Source organism: Schistocerca piceifrons, chromosome 7 (assembly GCF_021461385.2).
Source record: "Schistocerca piceifrons isolate TAMUIC-IGC-003096 chromosome 7, iqSchPice1.1, whole genome shotgun sequence".
NCBI lineage: Eukaryota > Metazoa > Arthropoda > Insecta > Orthoptera > Acrididae > Schistocerca > Schistocerca piceifrons.
The window spans coordinates 94,061,543-94,085,154 of NC_060144.1; the positions used below are offsets into that span (position 1 = coordinate 94,061,543).

The 23,612-nt window shown below is 50.4% G+C and overlaps 9 non-coding genes across 9 annotated transcripts; all 9 read right to left on the minus strand.

The window, feature by feature from the left end:
- Window positions 1-1,773: 1,773 nt before the first annotated feature.
- On the minus strand, window positions 1,774-1,857 carry Trnal-uaa. Its single transcript has one exon. It is a non-coding gene; the product is annotated as a tRNA-Leu (tRNA).
- Window positions 1,858-3,645: 1,788 nt separating this feature from the next.
- On the minus strand, window positions 3,646-3,729 carry Trnal-uaa. The gene has a single exon. It is a non-coding gene; the product is annotated as a tRNA-Leu (tRNA).
- Window positions 3,730-5,517: 1,788 nt separating this feature from the next.
- On the minus strand, window positions 5,518-5,601 carry Trnal-uaa. The gene has a single exon. It is a non-coding gene; the product is annotated as a tRNA-Leu (tRNA).
- A 1,788-nt stretch (window positions 5,602-7,389) lies between these two features.
- On the minus strand, window positions 7,390-7,473 carry Trnal-uaa. The gene has a single exon. It is a non-coding gene; the product is annotated as a tRNA-Leu (tRNA).
- A 1,788-nt stretch (window positions 7,474-9,261) lies between these two features.
- Trnal-uaa lies at window positions 9,262-9,345 on the minus strand. Its single transcript has one exon. It is a non-coding gene; the product is annotated as a tRNA-Leu (tRNA).
- A 1,788-nt stretch (window positions 9,346-11,133) lies between these two features.
- On the minus strand, window positions 11,134-11,217 carry Trnal-uaa. The gene has a single exon. It is a non-coding gene; the product is annotated as a tRNA-Leu (tRNA).
- A 1,788-nt stretch (window positions 11,218-13,005) lies between these two features.
- Trnal-uaa lies at window positions 13,006-13,089 on the minus strand. The gene has a single exon. It is a non-coding gene; the product is annotated as a tRNA-Leu (tRNA).
- A 1,788-nt stretch (window positions 13,090-14,877) lies between these two features.
- Trnal-uaa lies at window positions 14,878-14,961 on the minus strand. The gene has a single exon. It is a non-coding gene; the product is annotated as a tRNA-Leu (tRNA).
- A 1,788-nt stretch (window positions 14,962-16,749) lies between these two features.
- Trnal-uaa lies at window positions 16,750-16,833 on the minus strand. The gene has a single exon. It is a non-coding gene; the product is annotated as a tRNA-Leu (tRNA).
- Window positions 16,834-23,612: the final 6,779 nt, after the last annotated feature.

Consider the following 23,612-nt stretch of genomic DNA (forward strand, 5'->3'; position numbering starts at 1 on the left):
TCCAGAGACTTCCATCTCTAGCAATATCTCAAAGAACCTCACTGCGAAATCTGTTTCTTTTTTCGGTAGGATGGAATTATGTCAGTTTTAGAAAATTTAAGACGCTATGTCAGACGTGGCGTAGGAAATGCACCCTCCCCTTCGGGAACGAATGTGGCGCGTTGGACCGCTTTCTTCCGTCGTTTCTAGTTTGAACTGTAACTAGCAAAACTGTATTTAGTAATAGGAACATTTTCACATTGATGCAAAGAAAACTAGATATTAGCCAACGGCAAATAAGGCCGTTTCCTAGCAACAGCCACGCTGTGCATAACGCTCTCGTGGGAAGCCAATGAAATACTTCCTGTGAGGCTCAAACTGTCGACCTTCACTTTACAATACTTCGGCACTGCCCCGGTGGTACCGACGCATACATACTGAAGCGTCTTTGGATCGTCAGTGAGTACTTCATATTAGAAATTTCGTGTTCGCCCTGATGTGCATTAAAGGGCAGATTCTTCAGTAAAAGTTAGTTCTGCGCTCAGTTTCAGTATATGGCCCTAGCAGCACCAGGAAAACGGGTTCAGATGTGCTCGCCTTCCACTCGGCGTTGAGCGCCTACAGCGAGATTGCCTTCGGCCTCTGGCGCCATTAGGGAAGGCGACACATCACGGAGCAAGCAGCGCGTAGCAGAAGGCGGTGGTGGTGTGTCGGTCAGCATGGTTGCTTCCCAAGTAGCTGATCCGGGTTCGAAGCCCGGACACCGCACGCAAGTTGTCTTCTTTACTCAGGAGAGTGTTTCCAACGCTCGCGATCGTCGAATTTCCAAACTGTCGTGTTACGAATGGTTTTCCTTCGCCCCTCGTCCAGCTCCGCGTAGGCTAGTGCGGATTGCGATTCACAGCATCGTGTGTCCCCATGTGTCGACTTGTCCCGACTTTGCTCGGCTGACGCGAAAGCTGACGCTTGCAAATGGGCGTATATGTAGAGGACAGGCGCTAGAAACGACTGGGAGAGACCGACTCGACAAACGCGCAACGGACCCTTTCATTTGACTGTGGCCGCAGGTTCGCGAATTTGGGTCCCGAGAGGCAAGAGAGGGGTCAGCGTGCTGGACCGTATCATTACCGCGCAGCAACACCGAAAACTAAGGGAAAAGGCAAAATTAAAGAATCCAACAGCACGTAGACTTCCTAGTTAGCCACCGAGCCGTGTACTAAGCACGCAAAAACGCTGCTTAACTTCGGTGATCGGACGAGAACCCGTGTCGTCAGCGTGGCACACAAGTCGGCGAGAACGTTTCCAGACGTGCGGACATCTTAGTCCTTGTACAGATCACTTGGGATTTGCCTGGCAGTCTCTCGCGCTGCCTTTTAGGGAAGCAATATGAAATAGCCCTTGGTGGGATCTAACCCATAGCCTTCCCGTTGTTAGCATGACACACTAACTTAGTGAGCTTACTGCCCACGCAATACGGCCGCTTCACATCTCCAGCACCTGAGCCACCGTTTCATCTATCTTTATTAAGGCCTTACGATTCCTTTAAACACGTATGCGTTGCTGTTGAGGTTTTCTCGCTGTCGCTTGGAACCCAGAGCCACAGCACAACAACAACGGAAACGTCCGTAAGAAGAGCTAAACCTCGACGCGGGAAAAGTATGTTCCGCTATTTCTTTTCGACCGCTCGGTCTGTCACTGTCGTCTCTAGTAAAATCTGCTTCGCGTGTTTCTGCATAATTTACTTGTTCTGTAAGATCACGGGAGTATGTTAGTTTCAGAATGTTTAAAATGCATTGTCAGATGTGGGGTTCGAACCCACGCTCCCTTATGGGAACCAGAGCTTAAATCTGGCGCCTTAGACCGCTCGGCCAATCTGACGTGCGAGGCAAGAGCTCCAGAGACTTCCATCTCTAGCAATATCTCAAAGAACCTCACTGCGAAATCTGTTTCTTTTTTCGGTAGGATGGAATTATGTCAGTTTTAGAAAATTTAAGACGCTATGTCAGACGTGGCGTAGGAAATGCACCCTCCCCTTCGGGAACGAATGTGGCGCGTTGGACCGCTTTCTTCCGTCGTTTCTAGTTTGAACTGTAACTAGCAAAACTGTATTTAGTAATAGGAACATTTTCACATTGATGCAAAGAAAACTAGATATTAGCCAACGGCAAATAAGGCCGTTTCCTAGCAACAGCCACGCTGTGCATAACGCTCTCGTGGGAAGCCAATGAAATACTTCCTGTGAGGCTCAAACTGTCGACCTTCACTTTACAATACTTCGGCACTGCCCCGGTGGTACCGACGCATACATACTGAAGCGTCTTTGGATCGTCAGTGAGTACTTCATATTAGAAATTTCGTGTTCGCCCTGATGTGCATTAAAGGGCAGATTCTTCAGTAAAAGTTAGTTCTGCGCTCAGTTTCAGTATATGGCCCTAGCAGCACCAGGAAAACGGGTTCAGATGTGCTCGCCTTCCACTCGGCGTTGAGCGCCTACAGCGAGATTGCCTTCGGCCTCTGGCGCCATTAGGGAAGGCGACACATCACGGAGCAAGCAGCGCGTAGCAGAAGGCGGTGGTGGTGTGTCGGTCAGCATGGTTGCTTCCCAAGTAGCTGATCCGGGTTCGAAGCCCGGACACCGCACGCAAGTTGTCTTCTTTACTCAGGAGAGTGTTTCCAACGCTCGCGATCGTCGAATTTCCAAACTGTCGTGTTACGAATGGTTTTCCTTCGCCCCTCGTCCAGCTCCGCGTAGGCTAGTGCGGATTGCGATTCACAGCATCGTGTGTCCCCATGTGTCGACTTGTCCCGACTTTGCTCGGCTGACGCGAAAGCTGACGCTTGCAAATGGGCGTATATGTAGAGGACAGGCGCTAGAAACGACTGGGAGAGACCGACTCGACAAACGCGCAACGGACCCTTTCATTTGACTGTGGCCGCAGGTTCGCGAATTTGGGTCCCGAGAGGCAAGAGAGGGGTCAGCGTGCTGGACCGTATCATTACCGCGCAGCAACACCGAAAACTAAGGGAAAAGGCAAAATTAAAGAATCCAACAGCACGTAGACTTCCTAGTTAGCCACCGAGCCGTGTACTAAGCACGCAAAAACGCTGCTTAACTTCGGTGATCGGACGAGAACCCGTGTCGTCAGCGTGGCACACAAGTCGGCGAGAACGTTTCCAGACGTGCGGACATCTTAGTCCTTGTACAGATCACTTGGGATTTGCCTGGCAGTCTCTCGCGCTGCCTTTTAGGGAAGCAATATGAAATAGCCCTTGGTGGGATCTAACCCATAGCCTTCCCGTTGTTAGCATGACACACTAACTTAGTGAGCTTACTGCCCACGCAATACGGCCGCTTCACATCTCCAGCACCTGAGCCACCGTTTCATCTATCTTTATTAAGGCCTTACGATTCCTTTAAACACGTATGCGTTGCTGTTGAGGTTTTCTCGCTGTCGCTTGGAACCCAGAGCCACAGCACAACAACAACGGAAACGTCCGTAAGAAGAGCTAAACCTCGACGCGGGAAAAGTATGTTCCGCTATTTCTTTTCGACCGCTCGGTCTGTCACTGTCGTCTCTAGTAAAATCTGCTTCGCGTGTTTCTGCATAATTTACTTGTTCTGTAAGATCACGGGAGTATGTTAGTTTCAGAATGTTTAAAATGCATTGTCAGATGTGGGGTTCGAACCCACGCTCCCTTATGGGAACCAGAGCTTAAATCTGGCGCCTTAGACCGCTCGGCCAATCTGACGTGCGAGGCAAGAGCTCCAGAGACTTCCATCTCTAGCAATATCTCAAAGAACCTCACTGCGAAATCTGTTTCTTTTTTCGGTAGGATGGAATTATGTCAGTTTTAGAAAATTTAAGACGCTATGTCAGACGTGGCGTAGGAAATGCACCCTCCCCTTCGGGAACGAATGTGGCGCGTTGGACCGCTTTCTTCCGTCGTTTCTAGTTTGAACTGTAACTAGCAAAACTGTATTTAGTAATAGGAACATTTTCACATTGATGCAAAGAAAACTAGATATTAGCCAACGGCAAATAAGGCCGTTTCCTAGCAACAGCCACGCTGTGCATAACGCTCTCGTGGGAAGCCAATGAAATACTTCCTGTGAGGCTCAAACTGTCGACCTTCACTTTACAATACTTCGGCACTGCCCCGGTGGTACCGACGCATACATACTGAAGCGTCTTTGGATCGTCAGTGAGTACTTCATATTAGAAATTTCGTGTTCGCCCTGATGTGCATTAAAGGGCAGATTCTTCAGTAAAAGTTAGTTCTGCGCTCAGTTTCAGTATATGGCCCTAGCAGCACCAGGAAAACGGGTTCAGATGTGCTCGCCTTCCACTCGGCGTTGAGCGCCTACAGCGAGATTGCCTTCGGCCTCTGGCGCCATTAGGGAAGGCGACACATCACGGAGCAAGCAGCGCGTAGCAGAAGGCGGTGGTGGTGTGTCGGTCAGCATGGTTGCTTCCCAAGTAGCTGATCCGGGTTCGAAGCCCGGACACCGCACGCAAGTTGTCTTCTTTACTCAGGAGAGTGTTTCCAACGCTCGCGATCGTCGAATTTCCAAACTGTCGTGTTACGAATGGTTTTCCTTCGCCCCTCGTCCAGCTCCGCGTAGGCTAGTGCGGATTGCGATTCACAGCATCGTGTGTCCCCATGTGTCGACTTGTCCCGACTTTGCTCGGCTGACGCGAAAGCTGACGCTTGCAAATGGGCGTATATGTAGAGGACAGGCGCTAGAAACGACTGGGAGAGACCGACTCGACAAACGCGCAACGGACCCTTTCATTTGACTGTGGCCGCAGGTTCGCGAATTTGGGTCCCGAGAGGCAAGAGAGGGGTCAGCGTGCTGGACCGTACCATTACCGCGCAGCAACACCGAAAACTAAGGGAAAAGGCAAAATTAAAGAATCCAACAGCACGTAGACTTCCTAGTTAGCCACCGAGCCGTGTACTAAGCACGCAAAAACGCTGCTTAACTTCGGTGATCGGACGAGAACCCGTGTCGTCAGCGTGGCACACAAGTCGGCGAGAACGTTTCCAGACGTGCGGACATCTTAGTCCTTGTACAGATCACTTGGGATTTGCCTGGCAGTCTCTCGCGCTGCCTTTTAGGGAAGCAATATGAAATAGCCCTTGGTGGGATCTAACCCATAGCCTTCCCGTTGTTAGCATGACACACTAACTTAGTGAGCTTACTGCCCACGCAATACGGCCGCTTCACATCTCCAGCACCTGAGCCACCGTTTCATCTATCTTTATTAAGGCCTTACGATTCCTTTAAACACGTATGCGTTGCTGTTGAGGTTTTCTCGCTGTCGCTTGGAACCCAGAGCCACAGCACAACAACAACGGAAACGTCCGTAAGAAGAGCTAAACCTCGACGCGGGAAAAGTATGTTCCGCTATTTCTTTTCGACCGCTCGGTCTGTCACTGTCGTCTCTAGTAAAATCTGCTTCGCGTGTTTCTGCATAATTTACTTGTTCTGTAAGATCACGGGAGTATGTTAGTTTCAGAATGTTTAAAATGCATTGTCAGATGTGGGGTTCGAACCCACGCTCCCTTATGGGAACCAGAGCTTAAATCTGGCGCCTTAGACCGCTCGGCCAATCTGACGTGCGAGGCAAGAGCTCCAGAGACTTCCATCTCTAGCAATATCTCAAAGAACGTCACTGCGAAATCTGTTTCTTTTTTCGGTAGGATGGAATTATGTCAGTTTTAGAAAATTTAAGACGCTATGTCAGACGTGGCGTAGGAAATGCACCCTCCCCTTCGGGAACGAATGTGGCGCGTTGGACCGCTTTCTTCCGTCGTTTCTAGTTTGAACTGTAACTAGCAAAACTGTATTTAGTAATAGGAACATTTTCACATTGATGCAAAGAAAACTAGATATTAGCCAACGGCAAATAAGGCCGTTTCCTAGCAACAGCCACGCTGTGCATAACGCTCTCGTGGGAAGCCAATGAAATACTTCCTGTGAGGCTCAAACTGTCGACCTTCACTTTACAATACTTCGGCACTGCCCCGGTGGTACCGACGCATACATACTGAAGCGTCTTTGGATCGTCAGTGAGTACTTCATATTAGAAATTTCGTGTTCGCCCTGATGTGCATTAAAGGGCAGATTCTTCAGTAAAAGTTAGTTCTGCGCTCAGTTTCAGTATATGGCCCTAGCAGCACCAGGAAAACGGGTTCAGATGTGCTCGCCTTCCACTCGACGTTGAGCGCCTACAGCGAGATTGCCTTCGGCCTCTGGCGCCATTAGGGAAGGCGACACATCACGGAGCAAGCAGCGCGTAGCAGAAGGCGGTGGTGGTGTGTCGGTCAGCATGGTTGCTTCCCAAGTAGCTGATCCGGGTTCGAAGCCCGGACACCGCACGCAAGTTGTCTTCTTTACTCAGGAGAGTGTTTCCAACGCTCGCGATCGTCGAATTTCCAAACTGTCGTGTTACGAATGGTTTTCCTTCGCCCCTCGTCCAGCTCCGCGTAGGCTAGTGCGGATTGCGATTCACAGCATCGTGTGTCCCCATGTGTCGACTTGTCCCGACTTTGCTCGGCTGACGCGAAAGCTGACGCTTGCAAATGGGCGTATATGTAGAGGACAGGCGCTAGAAACGACTGGGAGAGACCGACTCGACAAACGCGCAACGGACCCTTTCATTTGACTGTGGCCGCAGGTTCGCGAATTTGGGTCCCGAGAGGCAAGAGAGGGGTCAGCGTGCTGGACCGTACCATTACCGCGCAGCAACACCGAAAACTAAGGGAAAAGGCAAAATTAAAGAATCCAACAGCACGTAGACTTCCTAGTTAGCCACCGAGCCGTGTACTAAGCACGCAAAAACGCTGCTTAACTTCGGTGATCGGACGAGAACCCGTGTCGTCAGCGTGGCACACAAGTCGGCGAGAACGTTTCCAGACGTGCGGACATCTTAGTCCTTGTACAGATCACTTGGGATTTGCCTGGCAGTCTCTCGCGCTGCCTTTTAGGGAAGCAATATGAAATAGCCCTTGGTGGGATCTAACCCATAGCCTTCCCGTTGTTAGCATGACACACTAACTTAGTGAGCTTACTGCCCACGCAATACGGCCGCTTCACATCTCCAGCACCTGAGCCACCGTTTCATCTATCTTTATTAAGGCCTTACGATTCCTTTAAACACGTATGCGTTGCTGTTGAGGTTTTCTCGCTGTCGCTTGGAACCCAGAGCCACAGCACAACAACAACGGAAACGTCCGTAAGAAGAGCTAAACCTCGACGCGGGAAAAGTATGTTCCGCTATTTCTTTTCGACCGCTCGGTCTGTCACTGTCGTCTCTAGTAAAATCTGCTTCGCGTGTTTCTGCATAATTTACTTGTTCTGTAAGATCACGGGAGTATGTTAGTTTCAGAATGTTTAAAATGCATTGTCAGATGTGGGGTTCGAACCCACGCTCCCTTATGGGAAGCAGAGCTTAAATCTGGCGCCTTAGACCGCTCGGCCAATCTGACGTGCGAGGCAAGAGCTCCAGAGACTTCCATCTCTAGCAATATCTCAAAGAACCTCACTGCGAAATCTGTTTCTTTTTTCGGTAGGATGGAATTATGTCAGTTTTAGAAAATTTAAGACGCTATGTCAGACGTGGCGTAGGAAATGCACCCTCCCCTTCGGGAACGAATGTGGCGCGTTGGACCGCTTTCTTCCGTCGTTTCTAGTTTGAACTGTAACTAGCAAAACTGTATTTAGTAATAGGAACATTTTCACATTGATGCAAAGAAAACTAGATATTAGCCAACGGCAAATAAGGCCGTTTCCTAGCAACAGCCACGCTGTGCATAACGCTCTCGTGGGAAGCCAATGAAATACTTCCTGTGAGGCTCAAACTGTCGACCTTCACTTTACAATACTTCGGCACTGCCCCGGTGGTACCGACGCATACATACTGAAGCGTCTTTGGATCGTCAGTGAGTACTTCATATTAGAAATTTCGTGTTCGCCCTGATGTGCATTAAAGGGCAGATTCTTCAGTAAAAGTTAGTTCTGCGCTCAGTTTCAGTATATGGCCCTAGCAGCACCAGGAAAACGGGTTCAGATGTGCTCGCCTTCCACTCGGCGTTGAGCGCCTACAGCGAGATTGCCTTCGGCCTCTGGCGCCATTAGGGAAGGCGACACATCACGGAGCAAGCAGCGCGTAGCAGAAGGCGGTGGTGGTGTGTCGGTCAGCATGGTTGCTTCCCAAGTAGCTGATCCGGGTTCGAAGCCCGGACACCGCACGCAAGTTGTCTTCTTTACTCAGGAGAGTGTTTCCAACGCTCGCGATCGTCGAATTTCCAAACTGTCGTGTTACGAATGGTTTTCCTTCGCCCCTCGTCCAGCTCCGCGTAGGCTAGTGCGGATTGCGATTCACAGCATCGTGTGTCCCCATGTGTCGACTTGTCCCGACTTTGCTCGGCTGACGCGAAAGCTGACGCTTGCAAATGGGCGTATATGTAGAGGACAGGCGCTAGAAACGACTGGGAGAGACCGACTCGACAAACGCGCAACGGACCCTTTCATTTGACTGTGGCCGCAGGTTCGCGAATTTGGGTCCCGAGAGGCAAGAGAGGGGTCAGCGTGCTGGACCGTACCATTACCGCGCAGCAACACCGAAAACTAAGGGAAAAGGCAAAATTAAAGAATCCAACAGCACGTAGACTTCCTAGTTAGCCACCGAGCCGTGTACTAAGCACGCAAAAACGCTGCTTAACTTCGGTGATCGGACGAGAACCCGTGTCGTCAGCGTGGCACACAAGTCGGCGAGAACGTTTCCAGACGTGCGGACATCTTAGTCCTTGTACAGATCACTTGGGATTTGCCTGGCAGTCTCTCGCGCTGCCTTTTAGGGAAGCAATATGAAATAGCCCTTGGTGGGATCTAACCCATAGCCTTCCCGTTGTTAGCATGACACACTAACTTAGTGAGCTTACTGCCCACGCAATACGGCCGCTTCACATCTCCAGCACCTGAGCCACCGTTTCATCTATCTTTATTAAGGCCTTACGATTCCTTTAAACACGTATGCGTTGCTGTTGAGGTTTTCTCGCTGTCGCTTGGAACCCAGAGCCACAGCACAACAACAACGGAAACGTCCGTAAGAAGAGCTAAACCTCGACGCGGGAAAAGTATGTTCCGCTATTTCTTTTCGACCGCTCGGTCTGTCACTGTCGTCTCTAGTAAAATCTGCTTCGCGTGTTTCTGCATAATTTACTTGTTCTGTAAGATCACGGGAGTATGTTAGTTTCAGAATGTTTAAAATGCATTGTCAGATGTGGGGTTCGAACCCACGCTCCCTTATGGGAACCAGAGCTTAAATCTGGCGCCTTAGACCGCTCGGCCAATCTGACGTGCGAGGCAAGAGCTCCAGAGACTTCCATCTCTAGCAATATCTCAAAGAACGTCACTGCGAAATCTGTTTCTTTTTTCGGTAGGATGGAATTATGTCAGTTTTAGAAAATTTAAGACGCTATGTCAGACGTGGCGTAGGAAATGCACCCTCCCCTTCGGGAACGAATGTGGCGCGTTGGACCGCTTTCTTCCGTCGTTTCTAGTTTGAACTGTAACTAGCAAAACTGTATTTAGTAATAGGAACATTTTCACATTGATGCAAAGAAAACTAGATATTAGCCAACGGCAAATAAGGCCGTTTCCTAGCAACAGCCACGCTGTGCATAACGCTCTCGTGGGAAGCCAATGAAATACTTCCTGTGAGGCTCAAACTGTCGACCTTCACTTTACAATACTTCGGCACTGCCCCGGTGGTACCGACGCATACATACTGAAGCGTCTTTGGATCGTCAGTGAGTACTTCATATTAGAAATTTCGTGTTCGCCCTGATGTGCATTAAAGGGCAGATTCTTCAGTAAAAGTTAGTTCTGCGCTCAGTTTCAGTATATGGCCCTAGCAGCACCAGGAAAACGGGTTCAGATGTGCTCGCCTTCCACTCGACGTTGAGCGCCTACAGCGAGATTGCCTTCGGCCTCTGGCGCCATTAGGGAAGGCGACACATCACGGAGCAAGCAGCGCGTAGCAGAAGGCGGTGGTGGTGTGTCGGTCAGCATGGTTGCTTCCCAAGTAGCTGATCCGGGTTCGAAGCCCGGACACCGCACGCAAGTTGTCTTCTTTACTCAGGAGAGTGTTTCCAACGCTCGCGATCGTCGAATTTCCAAACTGTCGTGTTACGAATGGTTTTCCTTCGCCCCTCGTCCAGCTCCGCGTAGGCTAGTGCGGATTGCGATTCACAGCATCGTGTGTCCCCATGTGTCGACTTGTCCCGACTTTGCTCGGCTGACGCGAAAGCTGACGCTTGCAAATGGGCGTATATGTAGAGGACAGGCGCTAGAAACGACTGGGAGAGACCGACTCGACAAACGCGCAACGGACCCTTTCATTTGACTGTGGCCGCAGGTTCGCGAATTTGGGTCCCGAGAGGCAAGAGAGGGGTCAGCGTGCTGGACCGTACCATTACCGCGCAGCAACACCGAAAACTAAGGGAAAAGGCAAAATTAAAGAATCCAACAGCACGTAGACTTCCTAGTTAGCCACCGAGCCGTGTACTAAGCACGCAAAAACGCTGCTTAACTTCGGTGATCGGACGAGAACCCGTGTCGTCAGCGTGGCACACAAGTCGGCGAGAACGTTTCCAGACGTGCGGACATCTTAGTCCTTGTACAGATCACTTGGGATTTGCCTGGCAGTCTCTCGCGCTGCCTTTTAGGGAAGCAATATGAAATAGCCCTTGGTGGGATCTAACCCATAGCCTTCCCGTTGTTAGCATGACACACTAACTTAGTGAGCTTACTGCCCACGCAATACGGCCGCTTCACATCTCCAGCACCTGAGCCACCGTTTCATCTATCTTTATTAAGGCCTTACGATTCCTTTAAACACGTATGCGTTGCTGTTGAGGTTTTCTCGCTGTCGCTTGGAACCCAGAGCCACAGCACAACAACAACGGAAACGTCCGTAAGAAGAGCTAAACCTCGACGCGGGAAAAGTATGTTCCGCTATTTCTTTTCGACCGCTCGGTCTGTCACTGTCGTCTCTAGTAAAATCTGCTTCGCGTGTTTCTGCATAATTTACTTGTTCTGTAAGATCACGGGAGTATGTTAGTTTCAGAATGTTTAAAATGCATTGTCAGATGTGGGGTTCGAACCCACGCTCCCTTATGGGAAGCAGAGCTTAAATCTGGCGCCTTAGACCGCTCGGCCAATCTGACGTGCGAGGCAAGAGCTCCAGAGACTTCCATCTCTAGCAATATCTCAAAGAACCTCACTGCGAAATCTGTTTCTTTTTTCGGTAGGATGGAATTATGTCAGTTTTAGAAAATTTAAGACGCTATGTCAGACGTGGCGTAGGAAATGCACCCTCCCCTTCGGGAACGAATGTGGCGCGTTGGACCGCTTTCTTCCGTCGTTTCTAGTTTGAACTGTAACTAGCAAAACTGTATTTAGTAATAGGAACATTTTCACATTGATGCAAAGAAAACTAGATATTAGCCAACGGCAAATAAGGCCGTTTCCTAGCAACAGCCACGCTGTGCATAACGCTCTCGTGGGAAGCCAATGAAATACTTCCTGTGAGGCTCAAACTGTCGACCTTCACTTTACAATACTTCGGCACTGCCCCGGTGGTACCGACGCATACATACTGAAGCGTCTTTGGATCGTCAGTGAGTACTTCATATTAGAAATTTCGTGTTCGCCCTGATGTGCATTAAAGGGCAGATTCTTCAGTAAAAGTTAGTTCTGCGCTCAGTTTCAGTATATGGCCCTAGCAGCACCAGGAAAACGGGTTCAGATGTGCTCGCCTTCCACTCGGCGTTGAGCGCCTACAGCGAGATTGCCTTCGGCCTCTGGCGCCATTAGGGAAGGCGACACATCACGGAGCAAGCAGCGCGTAGCAGAAGGCGGTGGTGGTGTGTCGGTCAGCATGGTTGCTTCCCAAGTAGCTGATCCGGGTTCGAAGCCCGGACACCGCACGCAAGTTGTCTTCTTTACTCAGGAGAGTGTTTCCAACGCTCGCGATCGTCGAATTTCCAAACTGTCGTGTTACGAATGGTTTTCCTTCGCCCCTCGTCCAGCTCCGCGTAGGCTAGTGCGGATTGCGATTCACAGCATCGTGTGTCCCCATGTGTCGACTTGTCCCGACTTTGCTCGGCTGACGCGAAAGCTGACGCTTGCAAATGGGCGTATATGTAGAGGACAGGCGCTAGAAACGACTGGGAGAGACCGACTCGACAAACGCGCAACGGACCCTTTCATTTGACTGTGGCCGCAGGTTCGCGAATTTGGGTCCCGAGAGGCAAGAGAGGGGTCAGCGTGCTGGACCGTACCATTACCGCGCAGCAACACCGAAAACTAAGGGAAAAGGCAAAATTAAAGAATCCAACAGCACGTAGACTTCCTAGTTAGCCACCGAGCCGTGTACTAAGCACGCAAAAACGCTGCTTAACTTCGGTGATCGGACGAGAACCCGTGTCGTCAGCGTGGCACACAAGTCGGCGAGAACGTTTCCAGACGTGCGGACATCTTAGTCCTTGTACAGATCACTTGGGATTTGCCTGGCAGTCTCTCGCGCTGCCTTTTAGGGAAGCAATATGAAATAGCCCTTGGTGGGATCTAACCCATAGCCTTCCCGTTGTTAGCATGACACACTAACTTAGTGAGCTTACTGCCCACGCAATACGGCCGCTTCACATCTCCAGCACCTGAGCCACCGTTTCATCTATCTTTATTAAGGCCTTACGATTCCTTTAAACACGTATGCGTTGCTGTTGAGGTTTTCTCGCTGTCGCTTGGAACCCAGAGCCACAGCACAACAACAACGGAAACGTCCGTAAGAAGAGCTAAACCTCGACGCGGGAAAAGTATGTTCCGCTATTTCTTTTCGACCGCTCGGTCTGTCACTGTCGTCTCTAGTAAAATCTGCTTCGCGTGTTTCTGCATAATTTACTTGTTCTGTAAGATCACGGGAGTATGTTAGTTTCAGAATGTTTAAAATGCATTGTCAGATGTGGGGTTCGAACCCACGCTCCCTTATGGGAACCAGAGCTTAAATCTGGCGCCTTAGACCGCTCGGCCAATCTGACGTGCGAGGCAAGAGCTCCAGAGACTTCCATCTCTAGCAATATCTCAAAGAACCTCACTGCGAAATCTGTTTCTTTTTTCGGTAGGATGGAATTATGTCAGTTTTAGAAAATTTAAGACGCTATGTCAGACGTGGCGTAGGAAATGCACCCTCCCCTTCGGGAACGAATGTGGCGCGTTGGACCGCTTTCTTCCGTCGTTTCTAGTTTGAACTGTAACTAGCAAAACTGTATTTAGTAATAGGAACATTTTCACATTGATGCAAAGAAAACTAGATATTAGCCAACGGCAAATAAGGCCGTTTCCTAGCAACAGCCACGCTGTGCATAACGCTCTCGTGGGAAGCCAATGAAATACTTCCTGTGAGGCTCAAACTGTCGACCTTCACTTTACAATACTTCGGCACTGCCCCGGTGGTACCGACGCATACATACTGAAGCGTCTTTGGATCGTCAGTGAGTACTTCATATTAGAAATTTCGTGTTCGCCCTGATGTGCATTAAAGGGCAGATTCTTCAGTAAAAGTTAGTTCTGCGCTCAGTTTCAGTATATGGCCCTAGCAGCACCAGGAAAACGGGTTCAGATGTGCTCGCCTTCCACTCGGCGTTGAGCGCCTACAGCGAGATTGCCTTCGGCCTCTGGCGCCATTAGGGAAGGCGACACATCACGGAGCAAGCAGCGCGTAGCAGAAGGCGGTGGTGGTGTGTCGGTCAGCATGGTTGCTTCCCAAGTAGCTGATCCGGGTTCGAAGCCCGGACACCGCACGCAAGTTGTCTTCTTTACTCAGGAGAGTGTTTCCAACGCTCGCGATCGTCGAATTTCCAAACTGTCGTGTTACGAATGGTTTTCCTTCGCCCCTCGTCCAGCTCCGCGTAGGCTAGTGCGGATTGCGATTCACAGCATCGTGTGTCCCCATGTGTCGACTTGTCCCGACTTTGCTCGGCTGACGCGAAAGCTGACGCTTGCAAATGGGCGTATATGTAGAGGACAGGCGCTAGAAACGACTGGGAGAGACCGACTCGACAAACGCGCAACGGACCCTTTCATTTGACTGTGGCCGCAGGTTCGCGAATTTGGGTCCCGAGAGGCAAGAGAGGGGTCAGCGTGCTGGACCGTACCATTACCGCGCAGCAACACCGAAAACTAAGGGAAAAGGCAAAATTAAAGAATCCAACAGCACGTAGACTTCCTAGTTAGCCACCGAGCCGTGTACTAAGCACGCAAAAACGCTGCTTAACTTCGGTGATCGGACGAGAACCCGTGTCGTCAGCGTGGCACACAAGTCGGCGAGAACGTTTCCAGACGTGCGGACATCTTAGTCCTTGTACAGATCACTTGGGATTTGCCTGGCAGTCTCTCGCGCTGCCTTTTAGGGAAGCAATATGAAATAGCCCTTGGTGGGATCTAACCCATAGCCTTCCCGTTGTTAGCATGACACACTAACTTAGTGAGCTTACTGCCCACGCAATACGGCCGCTTCACATCTCCAGCACCTGAGCCACCGTTTCATCTATCTTTATTAAGGCCTTACGATTCCTTTAAACACGTATGCGTTGCTGTTGAGGTTTTCTCGCTGTCGCTTGGAACCCAGAGCCACAGCACAACAACAACGGAAACGTCCGTAAGAAGAGCTAAACCTCGACGCGGGAAAAGTATGTTCCGCTATTTCTTTTCGACCGCTCGGTCTGTCACTGTCGTCTCTAGTAAAATCTGCTTCGCGTGTTTCTGCATAATTTACTTGTTCTGTAAGATCACGGGAGTATGTTAGTTTCAGAATGTTTAAAATGCATTGTCAGATGTGGGGTTCGAACCCACGCTCCCTTATGGGAACCAGAGCTTAAATCTGGCGCCTTAGACCGCTCGGCCAATCTGACGTGCGAGGCAAGAGCTCCAGAGACTTCCATCTCTAGCAATATCTCAAAGAACCTCACTGCGAAATCTGTTTCTTTTTTCGGTAGGATGGAATTATGTCAGTTTTAGAAAATTTAAGACGCTATGTCAGACGTGGCGTAGGAAATGCACCCTCCCCTTCGGGAACGAATGTGGCGCGTTGGACCGCTTTCTTCCGTCGTTTCTAGTTTGAACTGTAACTAGCAAAACTGTATTTAGTAATAGGAACATTTTCACATTGATGCAAAGAAAACTAGATATTAGCCAACGGCAAATAAGGCCGTTTCCTAGCAACAGCCACGCTGTGCATAACGCTCTCGTGGGAAGCCAATGAAATACTTCCTGTGAGGCTCAAACTGTCGACCTTCACTTTACAATACTTCGGCACTGCCCCGGTGGTACCGACGCATACATACTGAAGCGTCTTTGGATCGTCAGTGAGTACTTCATATTAGAAATTTCGTGTTCGCCCTGATGTGCATTAAAGGGCAGATTCTTCAGTAAAAGTTAGTTCTGCGCTCAGTTTCAGTATATGGCCCTAGCAGCACCAGGAAAACGGGTTCAGATGTGCTCGCCTTCCACTCGGCGTTGAGCGCCTACAGCGAGATTGCCTTCGGCCTCTGGCGCCATTAGGGAAGGCGACACATCACGGAGCAAGCAGCGCGTAGCAGAAGGCGGTGGTGGTGTGTCGGTCAGCATGGTTGCTTCCCAAGTAGCTGATCCGGGTTCGAAGCCCGGACACCGCACGCAAGTTGTCTTCTTTACTCAGGAGAGTGTTTCCAACGCTCGCGATCGTCGAATTTCCAAACTGTCGTGTTACGAATGGTTTTCCTTCGCCCCTCGTCCAGCTCCGCGTAGGCTAGTGCGGATTGCGATTCACAGCATCGTGTGTCCCCATGTGTCGACTTGTCCCGACTTTGCTCGGCTGACGCGAAAGCTGACGCTTGCAAATGGGCGTATATGTAGAGGACAGGCGCTAGAAACGACTGGGAGAGACCGACTCGACAAACGCGCAACGGACCCTTTCATTTGACTGTGGCCGCAGGTTCGCGAATTTGGGTCCCGAGAGGCAAGAGAGGGGTCAGCGTGCTGGACCGTACCATTACCGCGCAGCAACACCGAAAACTAAGGGAAAAGGCAAAATTAAAGAATCCAACAGCACGTAGACTTCCTAGTTAGCCACCGAGCCGTGTACTAAGCACGCAAAAACGCTGCTTAACTTCGGTGATCGGACGAGAACCCGTGTCGTCAGCGTGGCACACAAGTCGGCGAGAACGTTTCCAGACGTGCGGACATCTTAGTCCTTGTACAGATCACTTGGGATTTGCCTGGCAGTCTCTCGCGCTGCCTTTTAGGGAAGCAATATGAAATAGCCCTTGGTGGGATCTAACCCATAGCCTTCCCGTTGTTAGCATGACACACTAACTTAGTGAGCTTACTGCCCACGCAATACGGCCGCTTCACATCTCCAGCACCTGAGCCACCGTTTCATCTATCTTTATTAAGGCCTTACGATTCCTTTAAACACGTATGCGTTGCTGTTGAGGTTTTCTCGCTGTCGCTTGGAACCCAGAGCCACAGCACAACAACAACGGAAACGTCCGTAAGAAGAGCTAAACCTCGACGCGGGAAAAGTATGTTCCGCTATTTCTTTTCGACCGCTCGGTCTGTCACTGTCGTCTCTAGTAAAATCTGCTTCGCGTGTTTCTGCATAATTTACTTGTTCTGTAAGATCACGGGAGTATGTTAGTTTCAGAATGTTTAAAATGCATTGTCAGATGTGGGGTTCGAACCCACGCTCCCTTATGGGAACCAGAGCTTAAATCTGGCGCCTTAGACCGCTCGGCCAATCTGACGTGCGAGGCAAGAGCTCCAGAGACTTCCATCTCTAGCAATATCTCAAAGAACCTCACTGCGAAATCTGTTTCTTTTTTCGGTAGGATGGAATTATGTCAGTTTTAGAAAATTTAAGACGCTATGTCAGACGTGGCGTAGGAAATGCACCCTCCCCTTCGGGAACGAATGTGGCGCGTTGGACCGCTTTCTTCCGTCGTTTCTAGTTTGAACTGTAACTAGCAAAACTGTATTTAGTAATAGGAACATTTTCACATTGATGCAAAGAAAACTAGATATTAGCCAACGGCAAATAAGGCCGTTTCCTAGCAACAGCCACGCTGTGCATAACGCTCTCGTGGGAAGCCAATGAAATACTTCCTGTGAGGCTCAAACTGTCGACCTTCACTTTACAATACTTCGGCACTGCCCCGGTGGTACCGACGCATACATACTGAAGCGTCTTTGGATCGTCAGTGAGTACTTCATATTAGAAATTTCGTGTTCGCCCTGATGTGCATTAAAGGGCAGATTCTTCAGTAAAAGTTAGTTCTGCGCTCAGTTTCAGTATATGGCCCTAGCAGCACCAGGAAAACGGGTTCAGATGTGCTCGCCTTCCACTCGGCGTTGAGCGCCTACAGCGAGATTGCCTTCGGCCTCTGGCGCCATTAGGGAAGGCGACACATCACGGAGCAAGCAGCGCGTAGCAGAAGGCGGTGGTGGTGTGTCGGTCAGCATGGTTGCTTCCCAAGTAGCTGATCCGGGTTCGAAGCCCGGACACCGCACGCAAGTTGTCTTCTTTACTCAGGAGAGTGTTTCCAACGCTCGCGATCGTCGAATTTCCAAACTGTCGTGTTACGAATGGTTTTCCTTCGCCCCTCGTCCAGCTCCGCGTAGGCTAGTGCGGATTGCGATTCACAGCATCGTGTGTCCCCATGTGTCGACTTGTCCCGACTTTGCTCGGCTGACGCGAAAGCTGACGCTTGCAAATGGGCGTATATGTAGAGGACAGGCGCTAGAAACGACTGGGAGAGACCGACTCGACAAACGCGCAACGGACCCTTTCATTTGACTGTGGCCGCAGGTTCGCGAATTTGGGTCCCGAGAGGCAAGAGAGGGGTCAGCGTGCTGGACCGTACCATTACCGCGCAGCAACACCGAAAACTAAGGGAAAAGGCAAAATTAAAGAATCCAACAGCACGTAGACTTCCTAGTTAGCCACCGAGCCGTGTACTAAGCACGCAAAAACGCTGCTTAACTTCGGTGATCGGACGAGAACCCGTGTCGTCAGCGTGGCACACAAGTCGGCGAGAACGTTTCCAGACGTGCGGACATCTTAGTCCTTGTACAGATCACTTGGGATTTGCCTGGCAGTCTCTCGCGCTGCCTTTTAGGGAAGCAATATGAAATAGCCCTTGGTGGGATCTAACCCATAGCCTTCCCGTTGTTAGCATGACACACTAACTTAGTGAGCTTACTGCCCACGCAATACGGCCGCTTCACATCTCCAGCACCTGAGCCACCGTTTCATCTATCTTTATTAAGGCCTTACGATTCCTTTAAACACGTATGCGTTGCTGTTGAGGTTTTCTCGCTGTCGCTTGGAACCCAGAGCCACAGCACAACAACAACGGAAACGTCCGTAAGAAGAGCTAAACCTCGACGCGGGAAAAGTATGTTCCGCTATTTCTTTTCGACCGCTCGGTCTGTCACTGTCGTCTCTAGTAAAATCTGCTTCGCGTGTTTCTGCATAATTTACTTGTTCTGTAAGATCACGGGAGTATGTTAGTTTCAGAATGTTTAAAATGCATTGTCAGATGTGGGGTTCGAACCCACGCTCCCTTATGGGAACCAGAGCTTAAATCTGGCGCCTTAGACCGCTTTTTTTTTTTTTTTTTTTTTTTTTTTTTTTTTTTTTTTTTTTTTTAATGGCTCTTTTTTTTTTTTTTTTTTTTGTATTCTTTATTATTGAACAAACGGAGAGTACATATATATATATATATATATATATACACAAAGCAAAAGTTCTTCAAGGTACCAGTTAAACATATACAAATGAGTGTTAGGTAAACAAATTATTAGAATAACATGAAATACAACAAATTAGAACATATCCTGTTTTCCTTTTTTTTGTTTTTTTTGTTTTGTTTTTGTTTAAAAATTTGTATTGAACAAACTAAAAGTACATATATATTCACTATGCAAAAGTTCTTCAAGGTACCATTTAAAAATATGCAAATGACTGTTAGTTAAAAAAAAAAAAAATTAAATACAACAAAATATAACATATTCTGTCTTCTTCCTAAAAAAAAGAAAAAAAATTTTGTTTGTTTTTGGTCCATGCATGAGAACGTGGATAAGGGTGTTGCATCATGTGACAGGTAGGCATGGTACACCCCAACTTTGAGGGGGGTCAAGGAAGACGCTGCGGAGATAACCGGCAAAAGTTTGTCGGTAAGATGGTTTTCGGGTGAGGGTGCTATGCGCGGTCACAACTTTGTGCCAGAAGTCAAGGACTGTATGCGGACCACTCCGAAAGAGATATTCTAAAGCCTGTCCTCGAAACCAGATTAGGGTATGGTGCTTAGCAAGAGGGTAGTGAAATGTCTGGGGCAACAACAGGAAATCCGGGGTTACCGTCGTTGGCGGGGCACGGAGGTAAAAGCCCACGATTCGTTGGATGAGGAGCCATACGTTTTGTTTCAGGGGGCACGTAAGACGGTGCTCGTCGGTGTCTTCGAGCTGACAGTCAGGGCAGAGTGGGGAGGTGGCCAGTCCTATGCGATAAAGTCGACTATTAGTCGGGAATTTTCCATAGACTAAAACATACCAGAGTGCAGACACAGACGACGGTAAAAAGGGTGCATGCACACACCCCCAAACAGTGCGCCAGTGAATGTCAGGATGCTGTAGCACCATGGGGTCGCAAGGGTTGGACAGCATAAACAAACGATAATAATCTTTTGTACGGGGAGGACGGGTGACTGGAAGATCGGCCCGAACGTAGCTGAGTTCTATGAAACAATTCGCGACGTAGTACAATAATGGAGAAATAGGTGCCACATTGATCGGTGGATCGAGAGAAGCTGGTCGGAGGACATGTAAGAGGCTGCGTGTTAAGGACGGGACCGGCCCCTGCCAGTGCCGCAACAGAGTGTGGACAAAGAGTGCAGAAGAGCGTGCCCGCACGTTGACGAGTCCGAGGCCACCTTTTGCAGGAGGCAGTGTTAGAGTGTTGTAGCGGACTTTGAAAAGTGCCCCTGCTGACACGAAATATCCAAAGGCTGATTGGATGCGGCGGCCAAGGAGTAACGGCATTGGGAGGATCTGGGCGACGTGTACCAGTTTAGGGGCGACATAGATGTTGACATAGGACACACGTTGGAGTTGGTTTAAGTTACGGTGCACTTGACCGCGAACATGGTGCCGAATCGACTGCAAAAGCCGCCGGTAAGCCAGGGCCACTGTGCGGTGTGTGGAGCTCGTAAATTCGATACCCAAGTAACGAAGGGTGGCACTAACTGGGAGTGGGGTCGGCACCATAGCCGGGAGGCCGCGCCCAATGTGCATCATAGTCGATTTACTGACATTAAGAATGCTACCAGAAAGACGTCCATACTGGTGGATCCACTGGATGGCGTCATTGAGTTCCGTGGAGGAGCAGGTGAGAAAGAGGAGATCGTCCGCATAAGCCCTACAGTGAAAGGTGTGGTCACGCAAAGTGAGGCCCTGCAGTCTAGAGGTAAGTCCAGTGATGAGGGGCTCAAGTGCAATGGCATATAGTAAAGTAGACATAGGGCATCCTTGACGCACAGAGCGGCGTATAGGAATCGGTCCTACAAGCCTGCCATTGACTTGTACCATCGAGACCGCGGGAAGGAGTAACCGGCGAATGGCATCGACAAAAAGCAAAGGGAACCCCATACGTGTCGCCACCATGAGGAGGAATGGGTGTCGAACGCGATCAAAGGCACTCGTGAAATCGACGGATACCAGTGCTGCACGAAGGCGACAAACCGACGCCAGTGCAATGAGGTCACGGCATTCTCCTAGGGCTGTTTGTAAGGTGGCCCCACAACCACGTGCAGTCTGCTCAGGTGAAAGGACCGTAGGTAAGACGGAGCGTATGCGCGCTGCTAAGAGGCGTGCATAGATTTTATAGTCTGCATTCAGTAGTGTAAGGGGGCGATATGCAGAGACATGAGACCCTCCCTTCGGTTTAGGCACAGGTAGAAGAATGCCAGTGACGAATTCAGGTGGAATTGGGAAGGACGGAGTAAAGAGTTCCTGAATCATTTCCGTCCAGCGAGGAAGCATTAACGTGGTGAACGCCCGGTAAAATTCCACTGGGAGACCATCTGGTCCGGGTGATTTGTTCTTGGCCCCTTTGTTGATCGCATCTACCACCTCTTCTGCGGTGATTGCAGACATCATGGACGTTGACTCCGCTACGGTGAGAGTCCGATCAGGGGAAGGACGGAGATCATCAGGAATGGGCGTCGCCATCGGTTCATCATCATAAAATTGGCGATAATGTTCAGCTAAGGCGGACACGACCGCCGCCTGTGTTGTGTGGTGAACACCATCGGAGGTCGTGATGTTGGGGACGAAAAGCCGACGTCGACGACTATGGTCGGATGCGGCATGGATTGTGGATGGGGTTTCGTCGTGGAGGAGGTCTTGTCGTCGGGAACGCACCACGACACCATGCAGTCGTGCACGTTGAAGAGAGAGGAGACGAGCTTTAGTACGTTGTCGTTCCCTGTGGGTGTCAGGTGATGGAGGGAGCGCATCGAGCTCACGGAGGACGGCGTAGTGAAAATTTGTGGTGTCTCGATGCCATGCTGCTGCTTCCTTGCCACATTGTATGAAGGCCTTTCTGATCGCAGGTTTGGCACATTTGAGCCACCAATGGAACGTGGATGTGTACTGCGCAAGGCGTCTTTCGCAAGACGCCCATGTAGTGGCAATACATTGTCGGCAGTGTGGATCATTAAGGAGGGAGGTATTAAGCTTCCAGTAACCTCTGCTGCGCCACACTGACTGAGGTGGCAGAGCCAGAGAGCAAATGACGGCGCAATGGTCCGAAAATGCAAGGGGCCATCGTTCAGCTTGGGCGACTTCATTGCCGAGGTGAGCAGAGACATAAAACCGGTCCAGTCTGCTCGCAGAATGTGCTGTATAATGGGTAAAACCGGGGGTATTGCCATGAATTTTCACCCAAACGTCCACTAGATGAAAATCTTCGATTAAGGTGAGCAGCGCCGGGCATGGCGAATAACCAGGTACTTGGTCCTGCGGATGGAGGACACAGTTGAAATCGCCTCCCATGACAAGGCGATCATAGCGTCCAGAAAACAGGGGCGCCACGTCATGTCCGAAGAAAGTGGACCGCTGCCGACGGTTCGTGGAGCCAGACGGAGCGTAGATATTGATGACGCGCGTGTCGAAGATGGTAACAGCCATGCCTCTTCCACAGGGAAGGATTGTCGTGTCCGTGAGTGGGATTCCTTCGCGTATGTAGAAAGCCACTCCACGCCCTGATTGATCACATGTGGACGTGTATGAGTCGTAGCCGTAGACTGGTGGTAGTGTGGCAACGCGTACTTCCTGAAGAAGGGCGACGTCGACGTCAGAGGCCCGAAGCATGTCACATAGGAGTTGCAGCTTGGGTGCAGTGCCGATCATGTTGATGTTCAGTGTGGCAAACCGGTATGTTTGTTTCAGTGGTGGTGGACGCGCATCTACCATCACCAAGGGAAGTAAGAGGAGGGCACCGACAGGAAGTCCCGTCCCATCAGCTGCAATGCCTCGCTTTTGATGTTAACAGGTAGCCTCGTCCGGCGGAGGTAACTCATCCGGAGGAGGGGGCGTACCTTCCTCAATGTCGTCGGCCCATGCTCCTGTGCCGTGGGTCTGTCCATTGTCCATGGGAATTGCGTCGTTGTGAGAGAGATCTGGAGTTGTCGGCGGGGAGACAGGCGTCTCAACCGGCGCACCGATTGTTACATTGTGCGTGGCGACCTCCATAGTGGTCCCGTCCTGCGAAACGTCTTGTTCATCGTGAAAGTTGTCCGCCGACCTCTGCGTGGAAATGTCGGCTGCTTGGGTGTCGTCTTCGTCGTCGCGGGTGGCAACGCTCTGAGAGCCCGTGGGTGAACGGCGACGGCGTTTGCGCCTACGTGGCGAGCGTTGTTTGCGCACGTGTTCCTCAGTGTCGGACGACGGCAAGGAGGAGCGTCGACCTGGTTCGAAGGCGTCGGTGGGTACAATGAAATTGTCAAACAGATGTTGTGAAGATGTACTGGTCTCCTCAGCATCCGGTGCGGGAGCCTGTTCGGCGGCAAGGTTGTCAGGTGGGACGTCTGTACCGTCCGTTGGTGACTGGGACGGTGGGACGTGCCGATCGGAAGGACCGGGCGACGGACTGGACGAAACTGTAGACGTGGCAAGAGCCGCTGCGTAAGTGACCGGTAGGGCGGTCATCGTGGGTGTGACGGACGCTTCCGACAACGGGAGCTGCGCGACACGTCGTTGAATGCATTCAGACCGTAGGTGACCTTCTTTCCCGCAACCGGAACAGGTCCGAGGTTGGCCGTCGTACATTATAATGGCACGGCAGCCTCCGATACGTAGATAGGAAGGCACGTGTTTCTGCAACTCGATGCGGACCTGTCTAACACCGTTCAAAACTGGATAGGTCTGAAATTGGACCCATCGTTCGGCAACATGTTCCAGAACGTTGCCATAGGGACGGAGCGCCTCGATGACGACGTCTGCAGGTAGTTCGAACGGCAGTTCG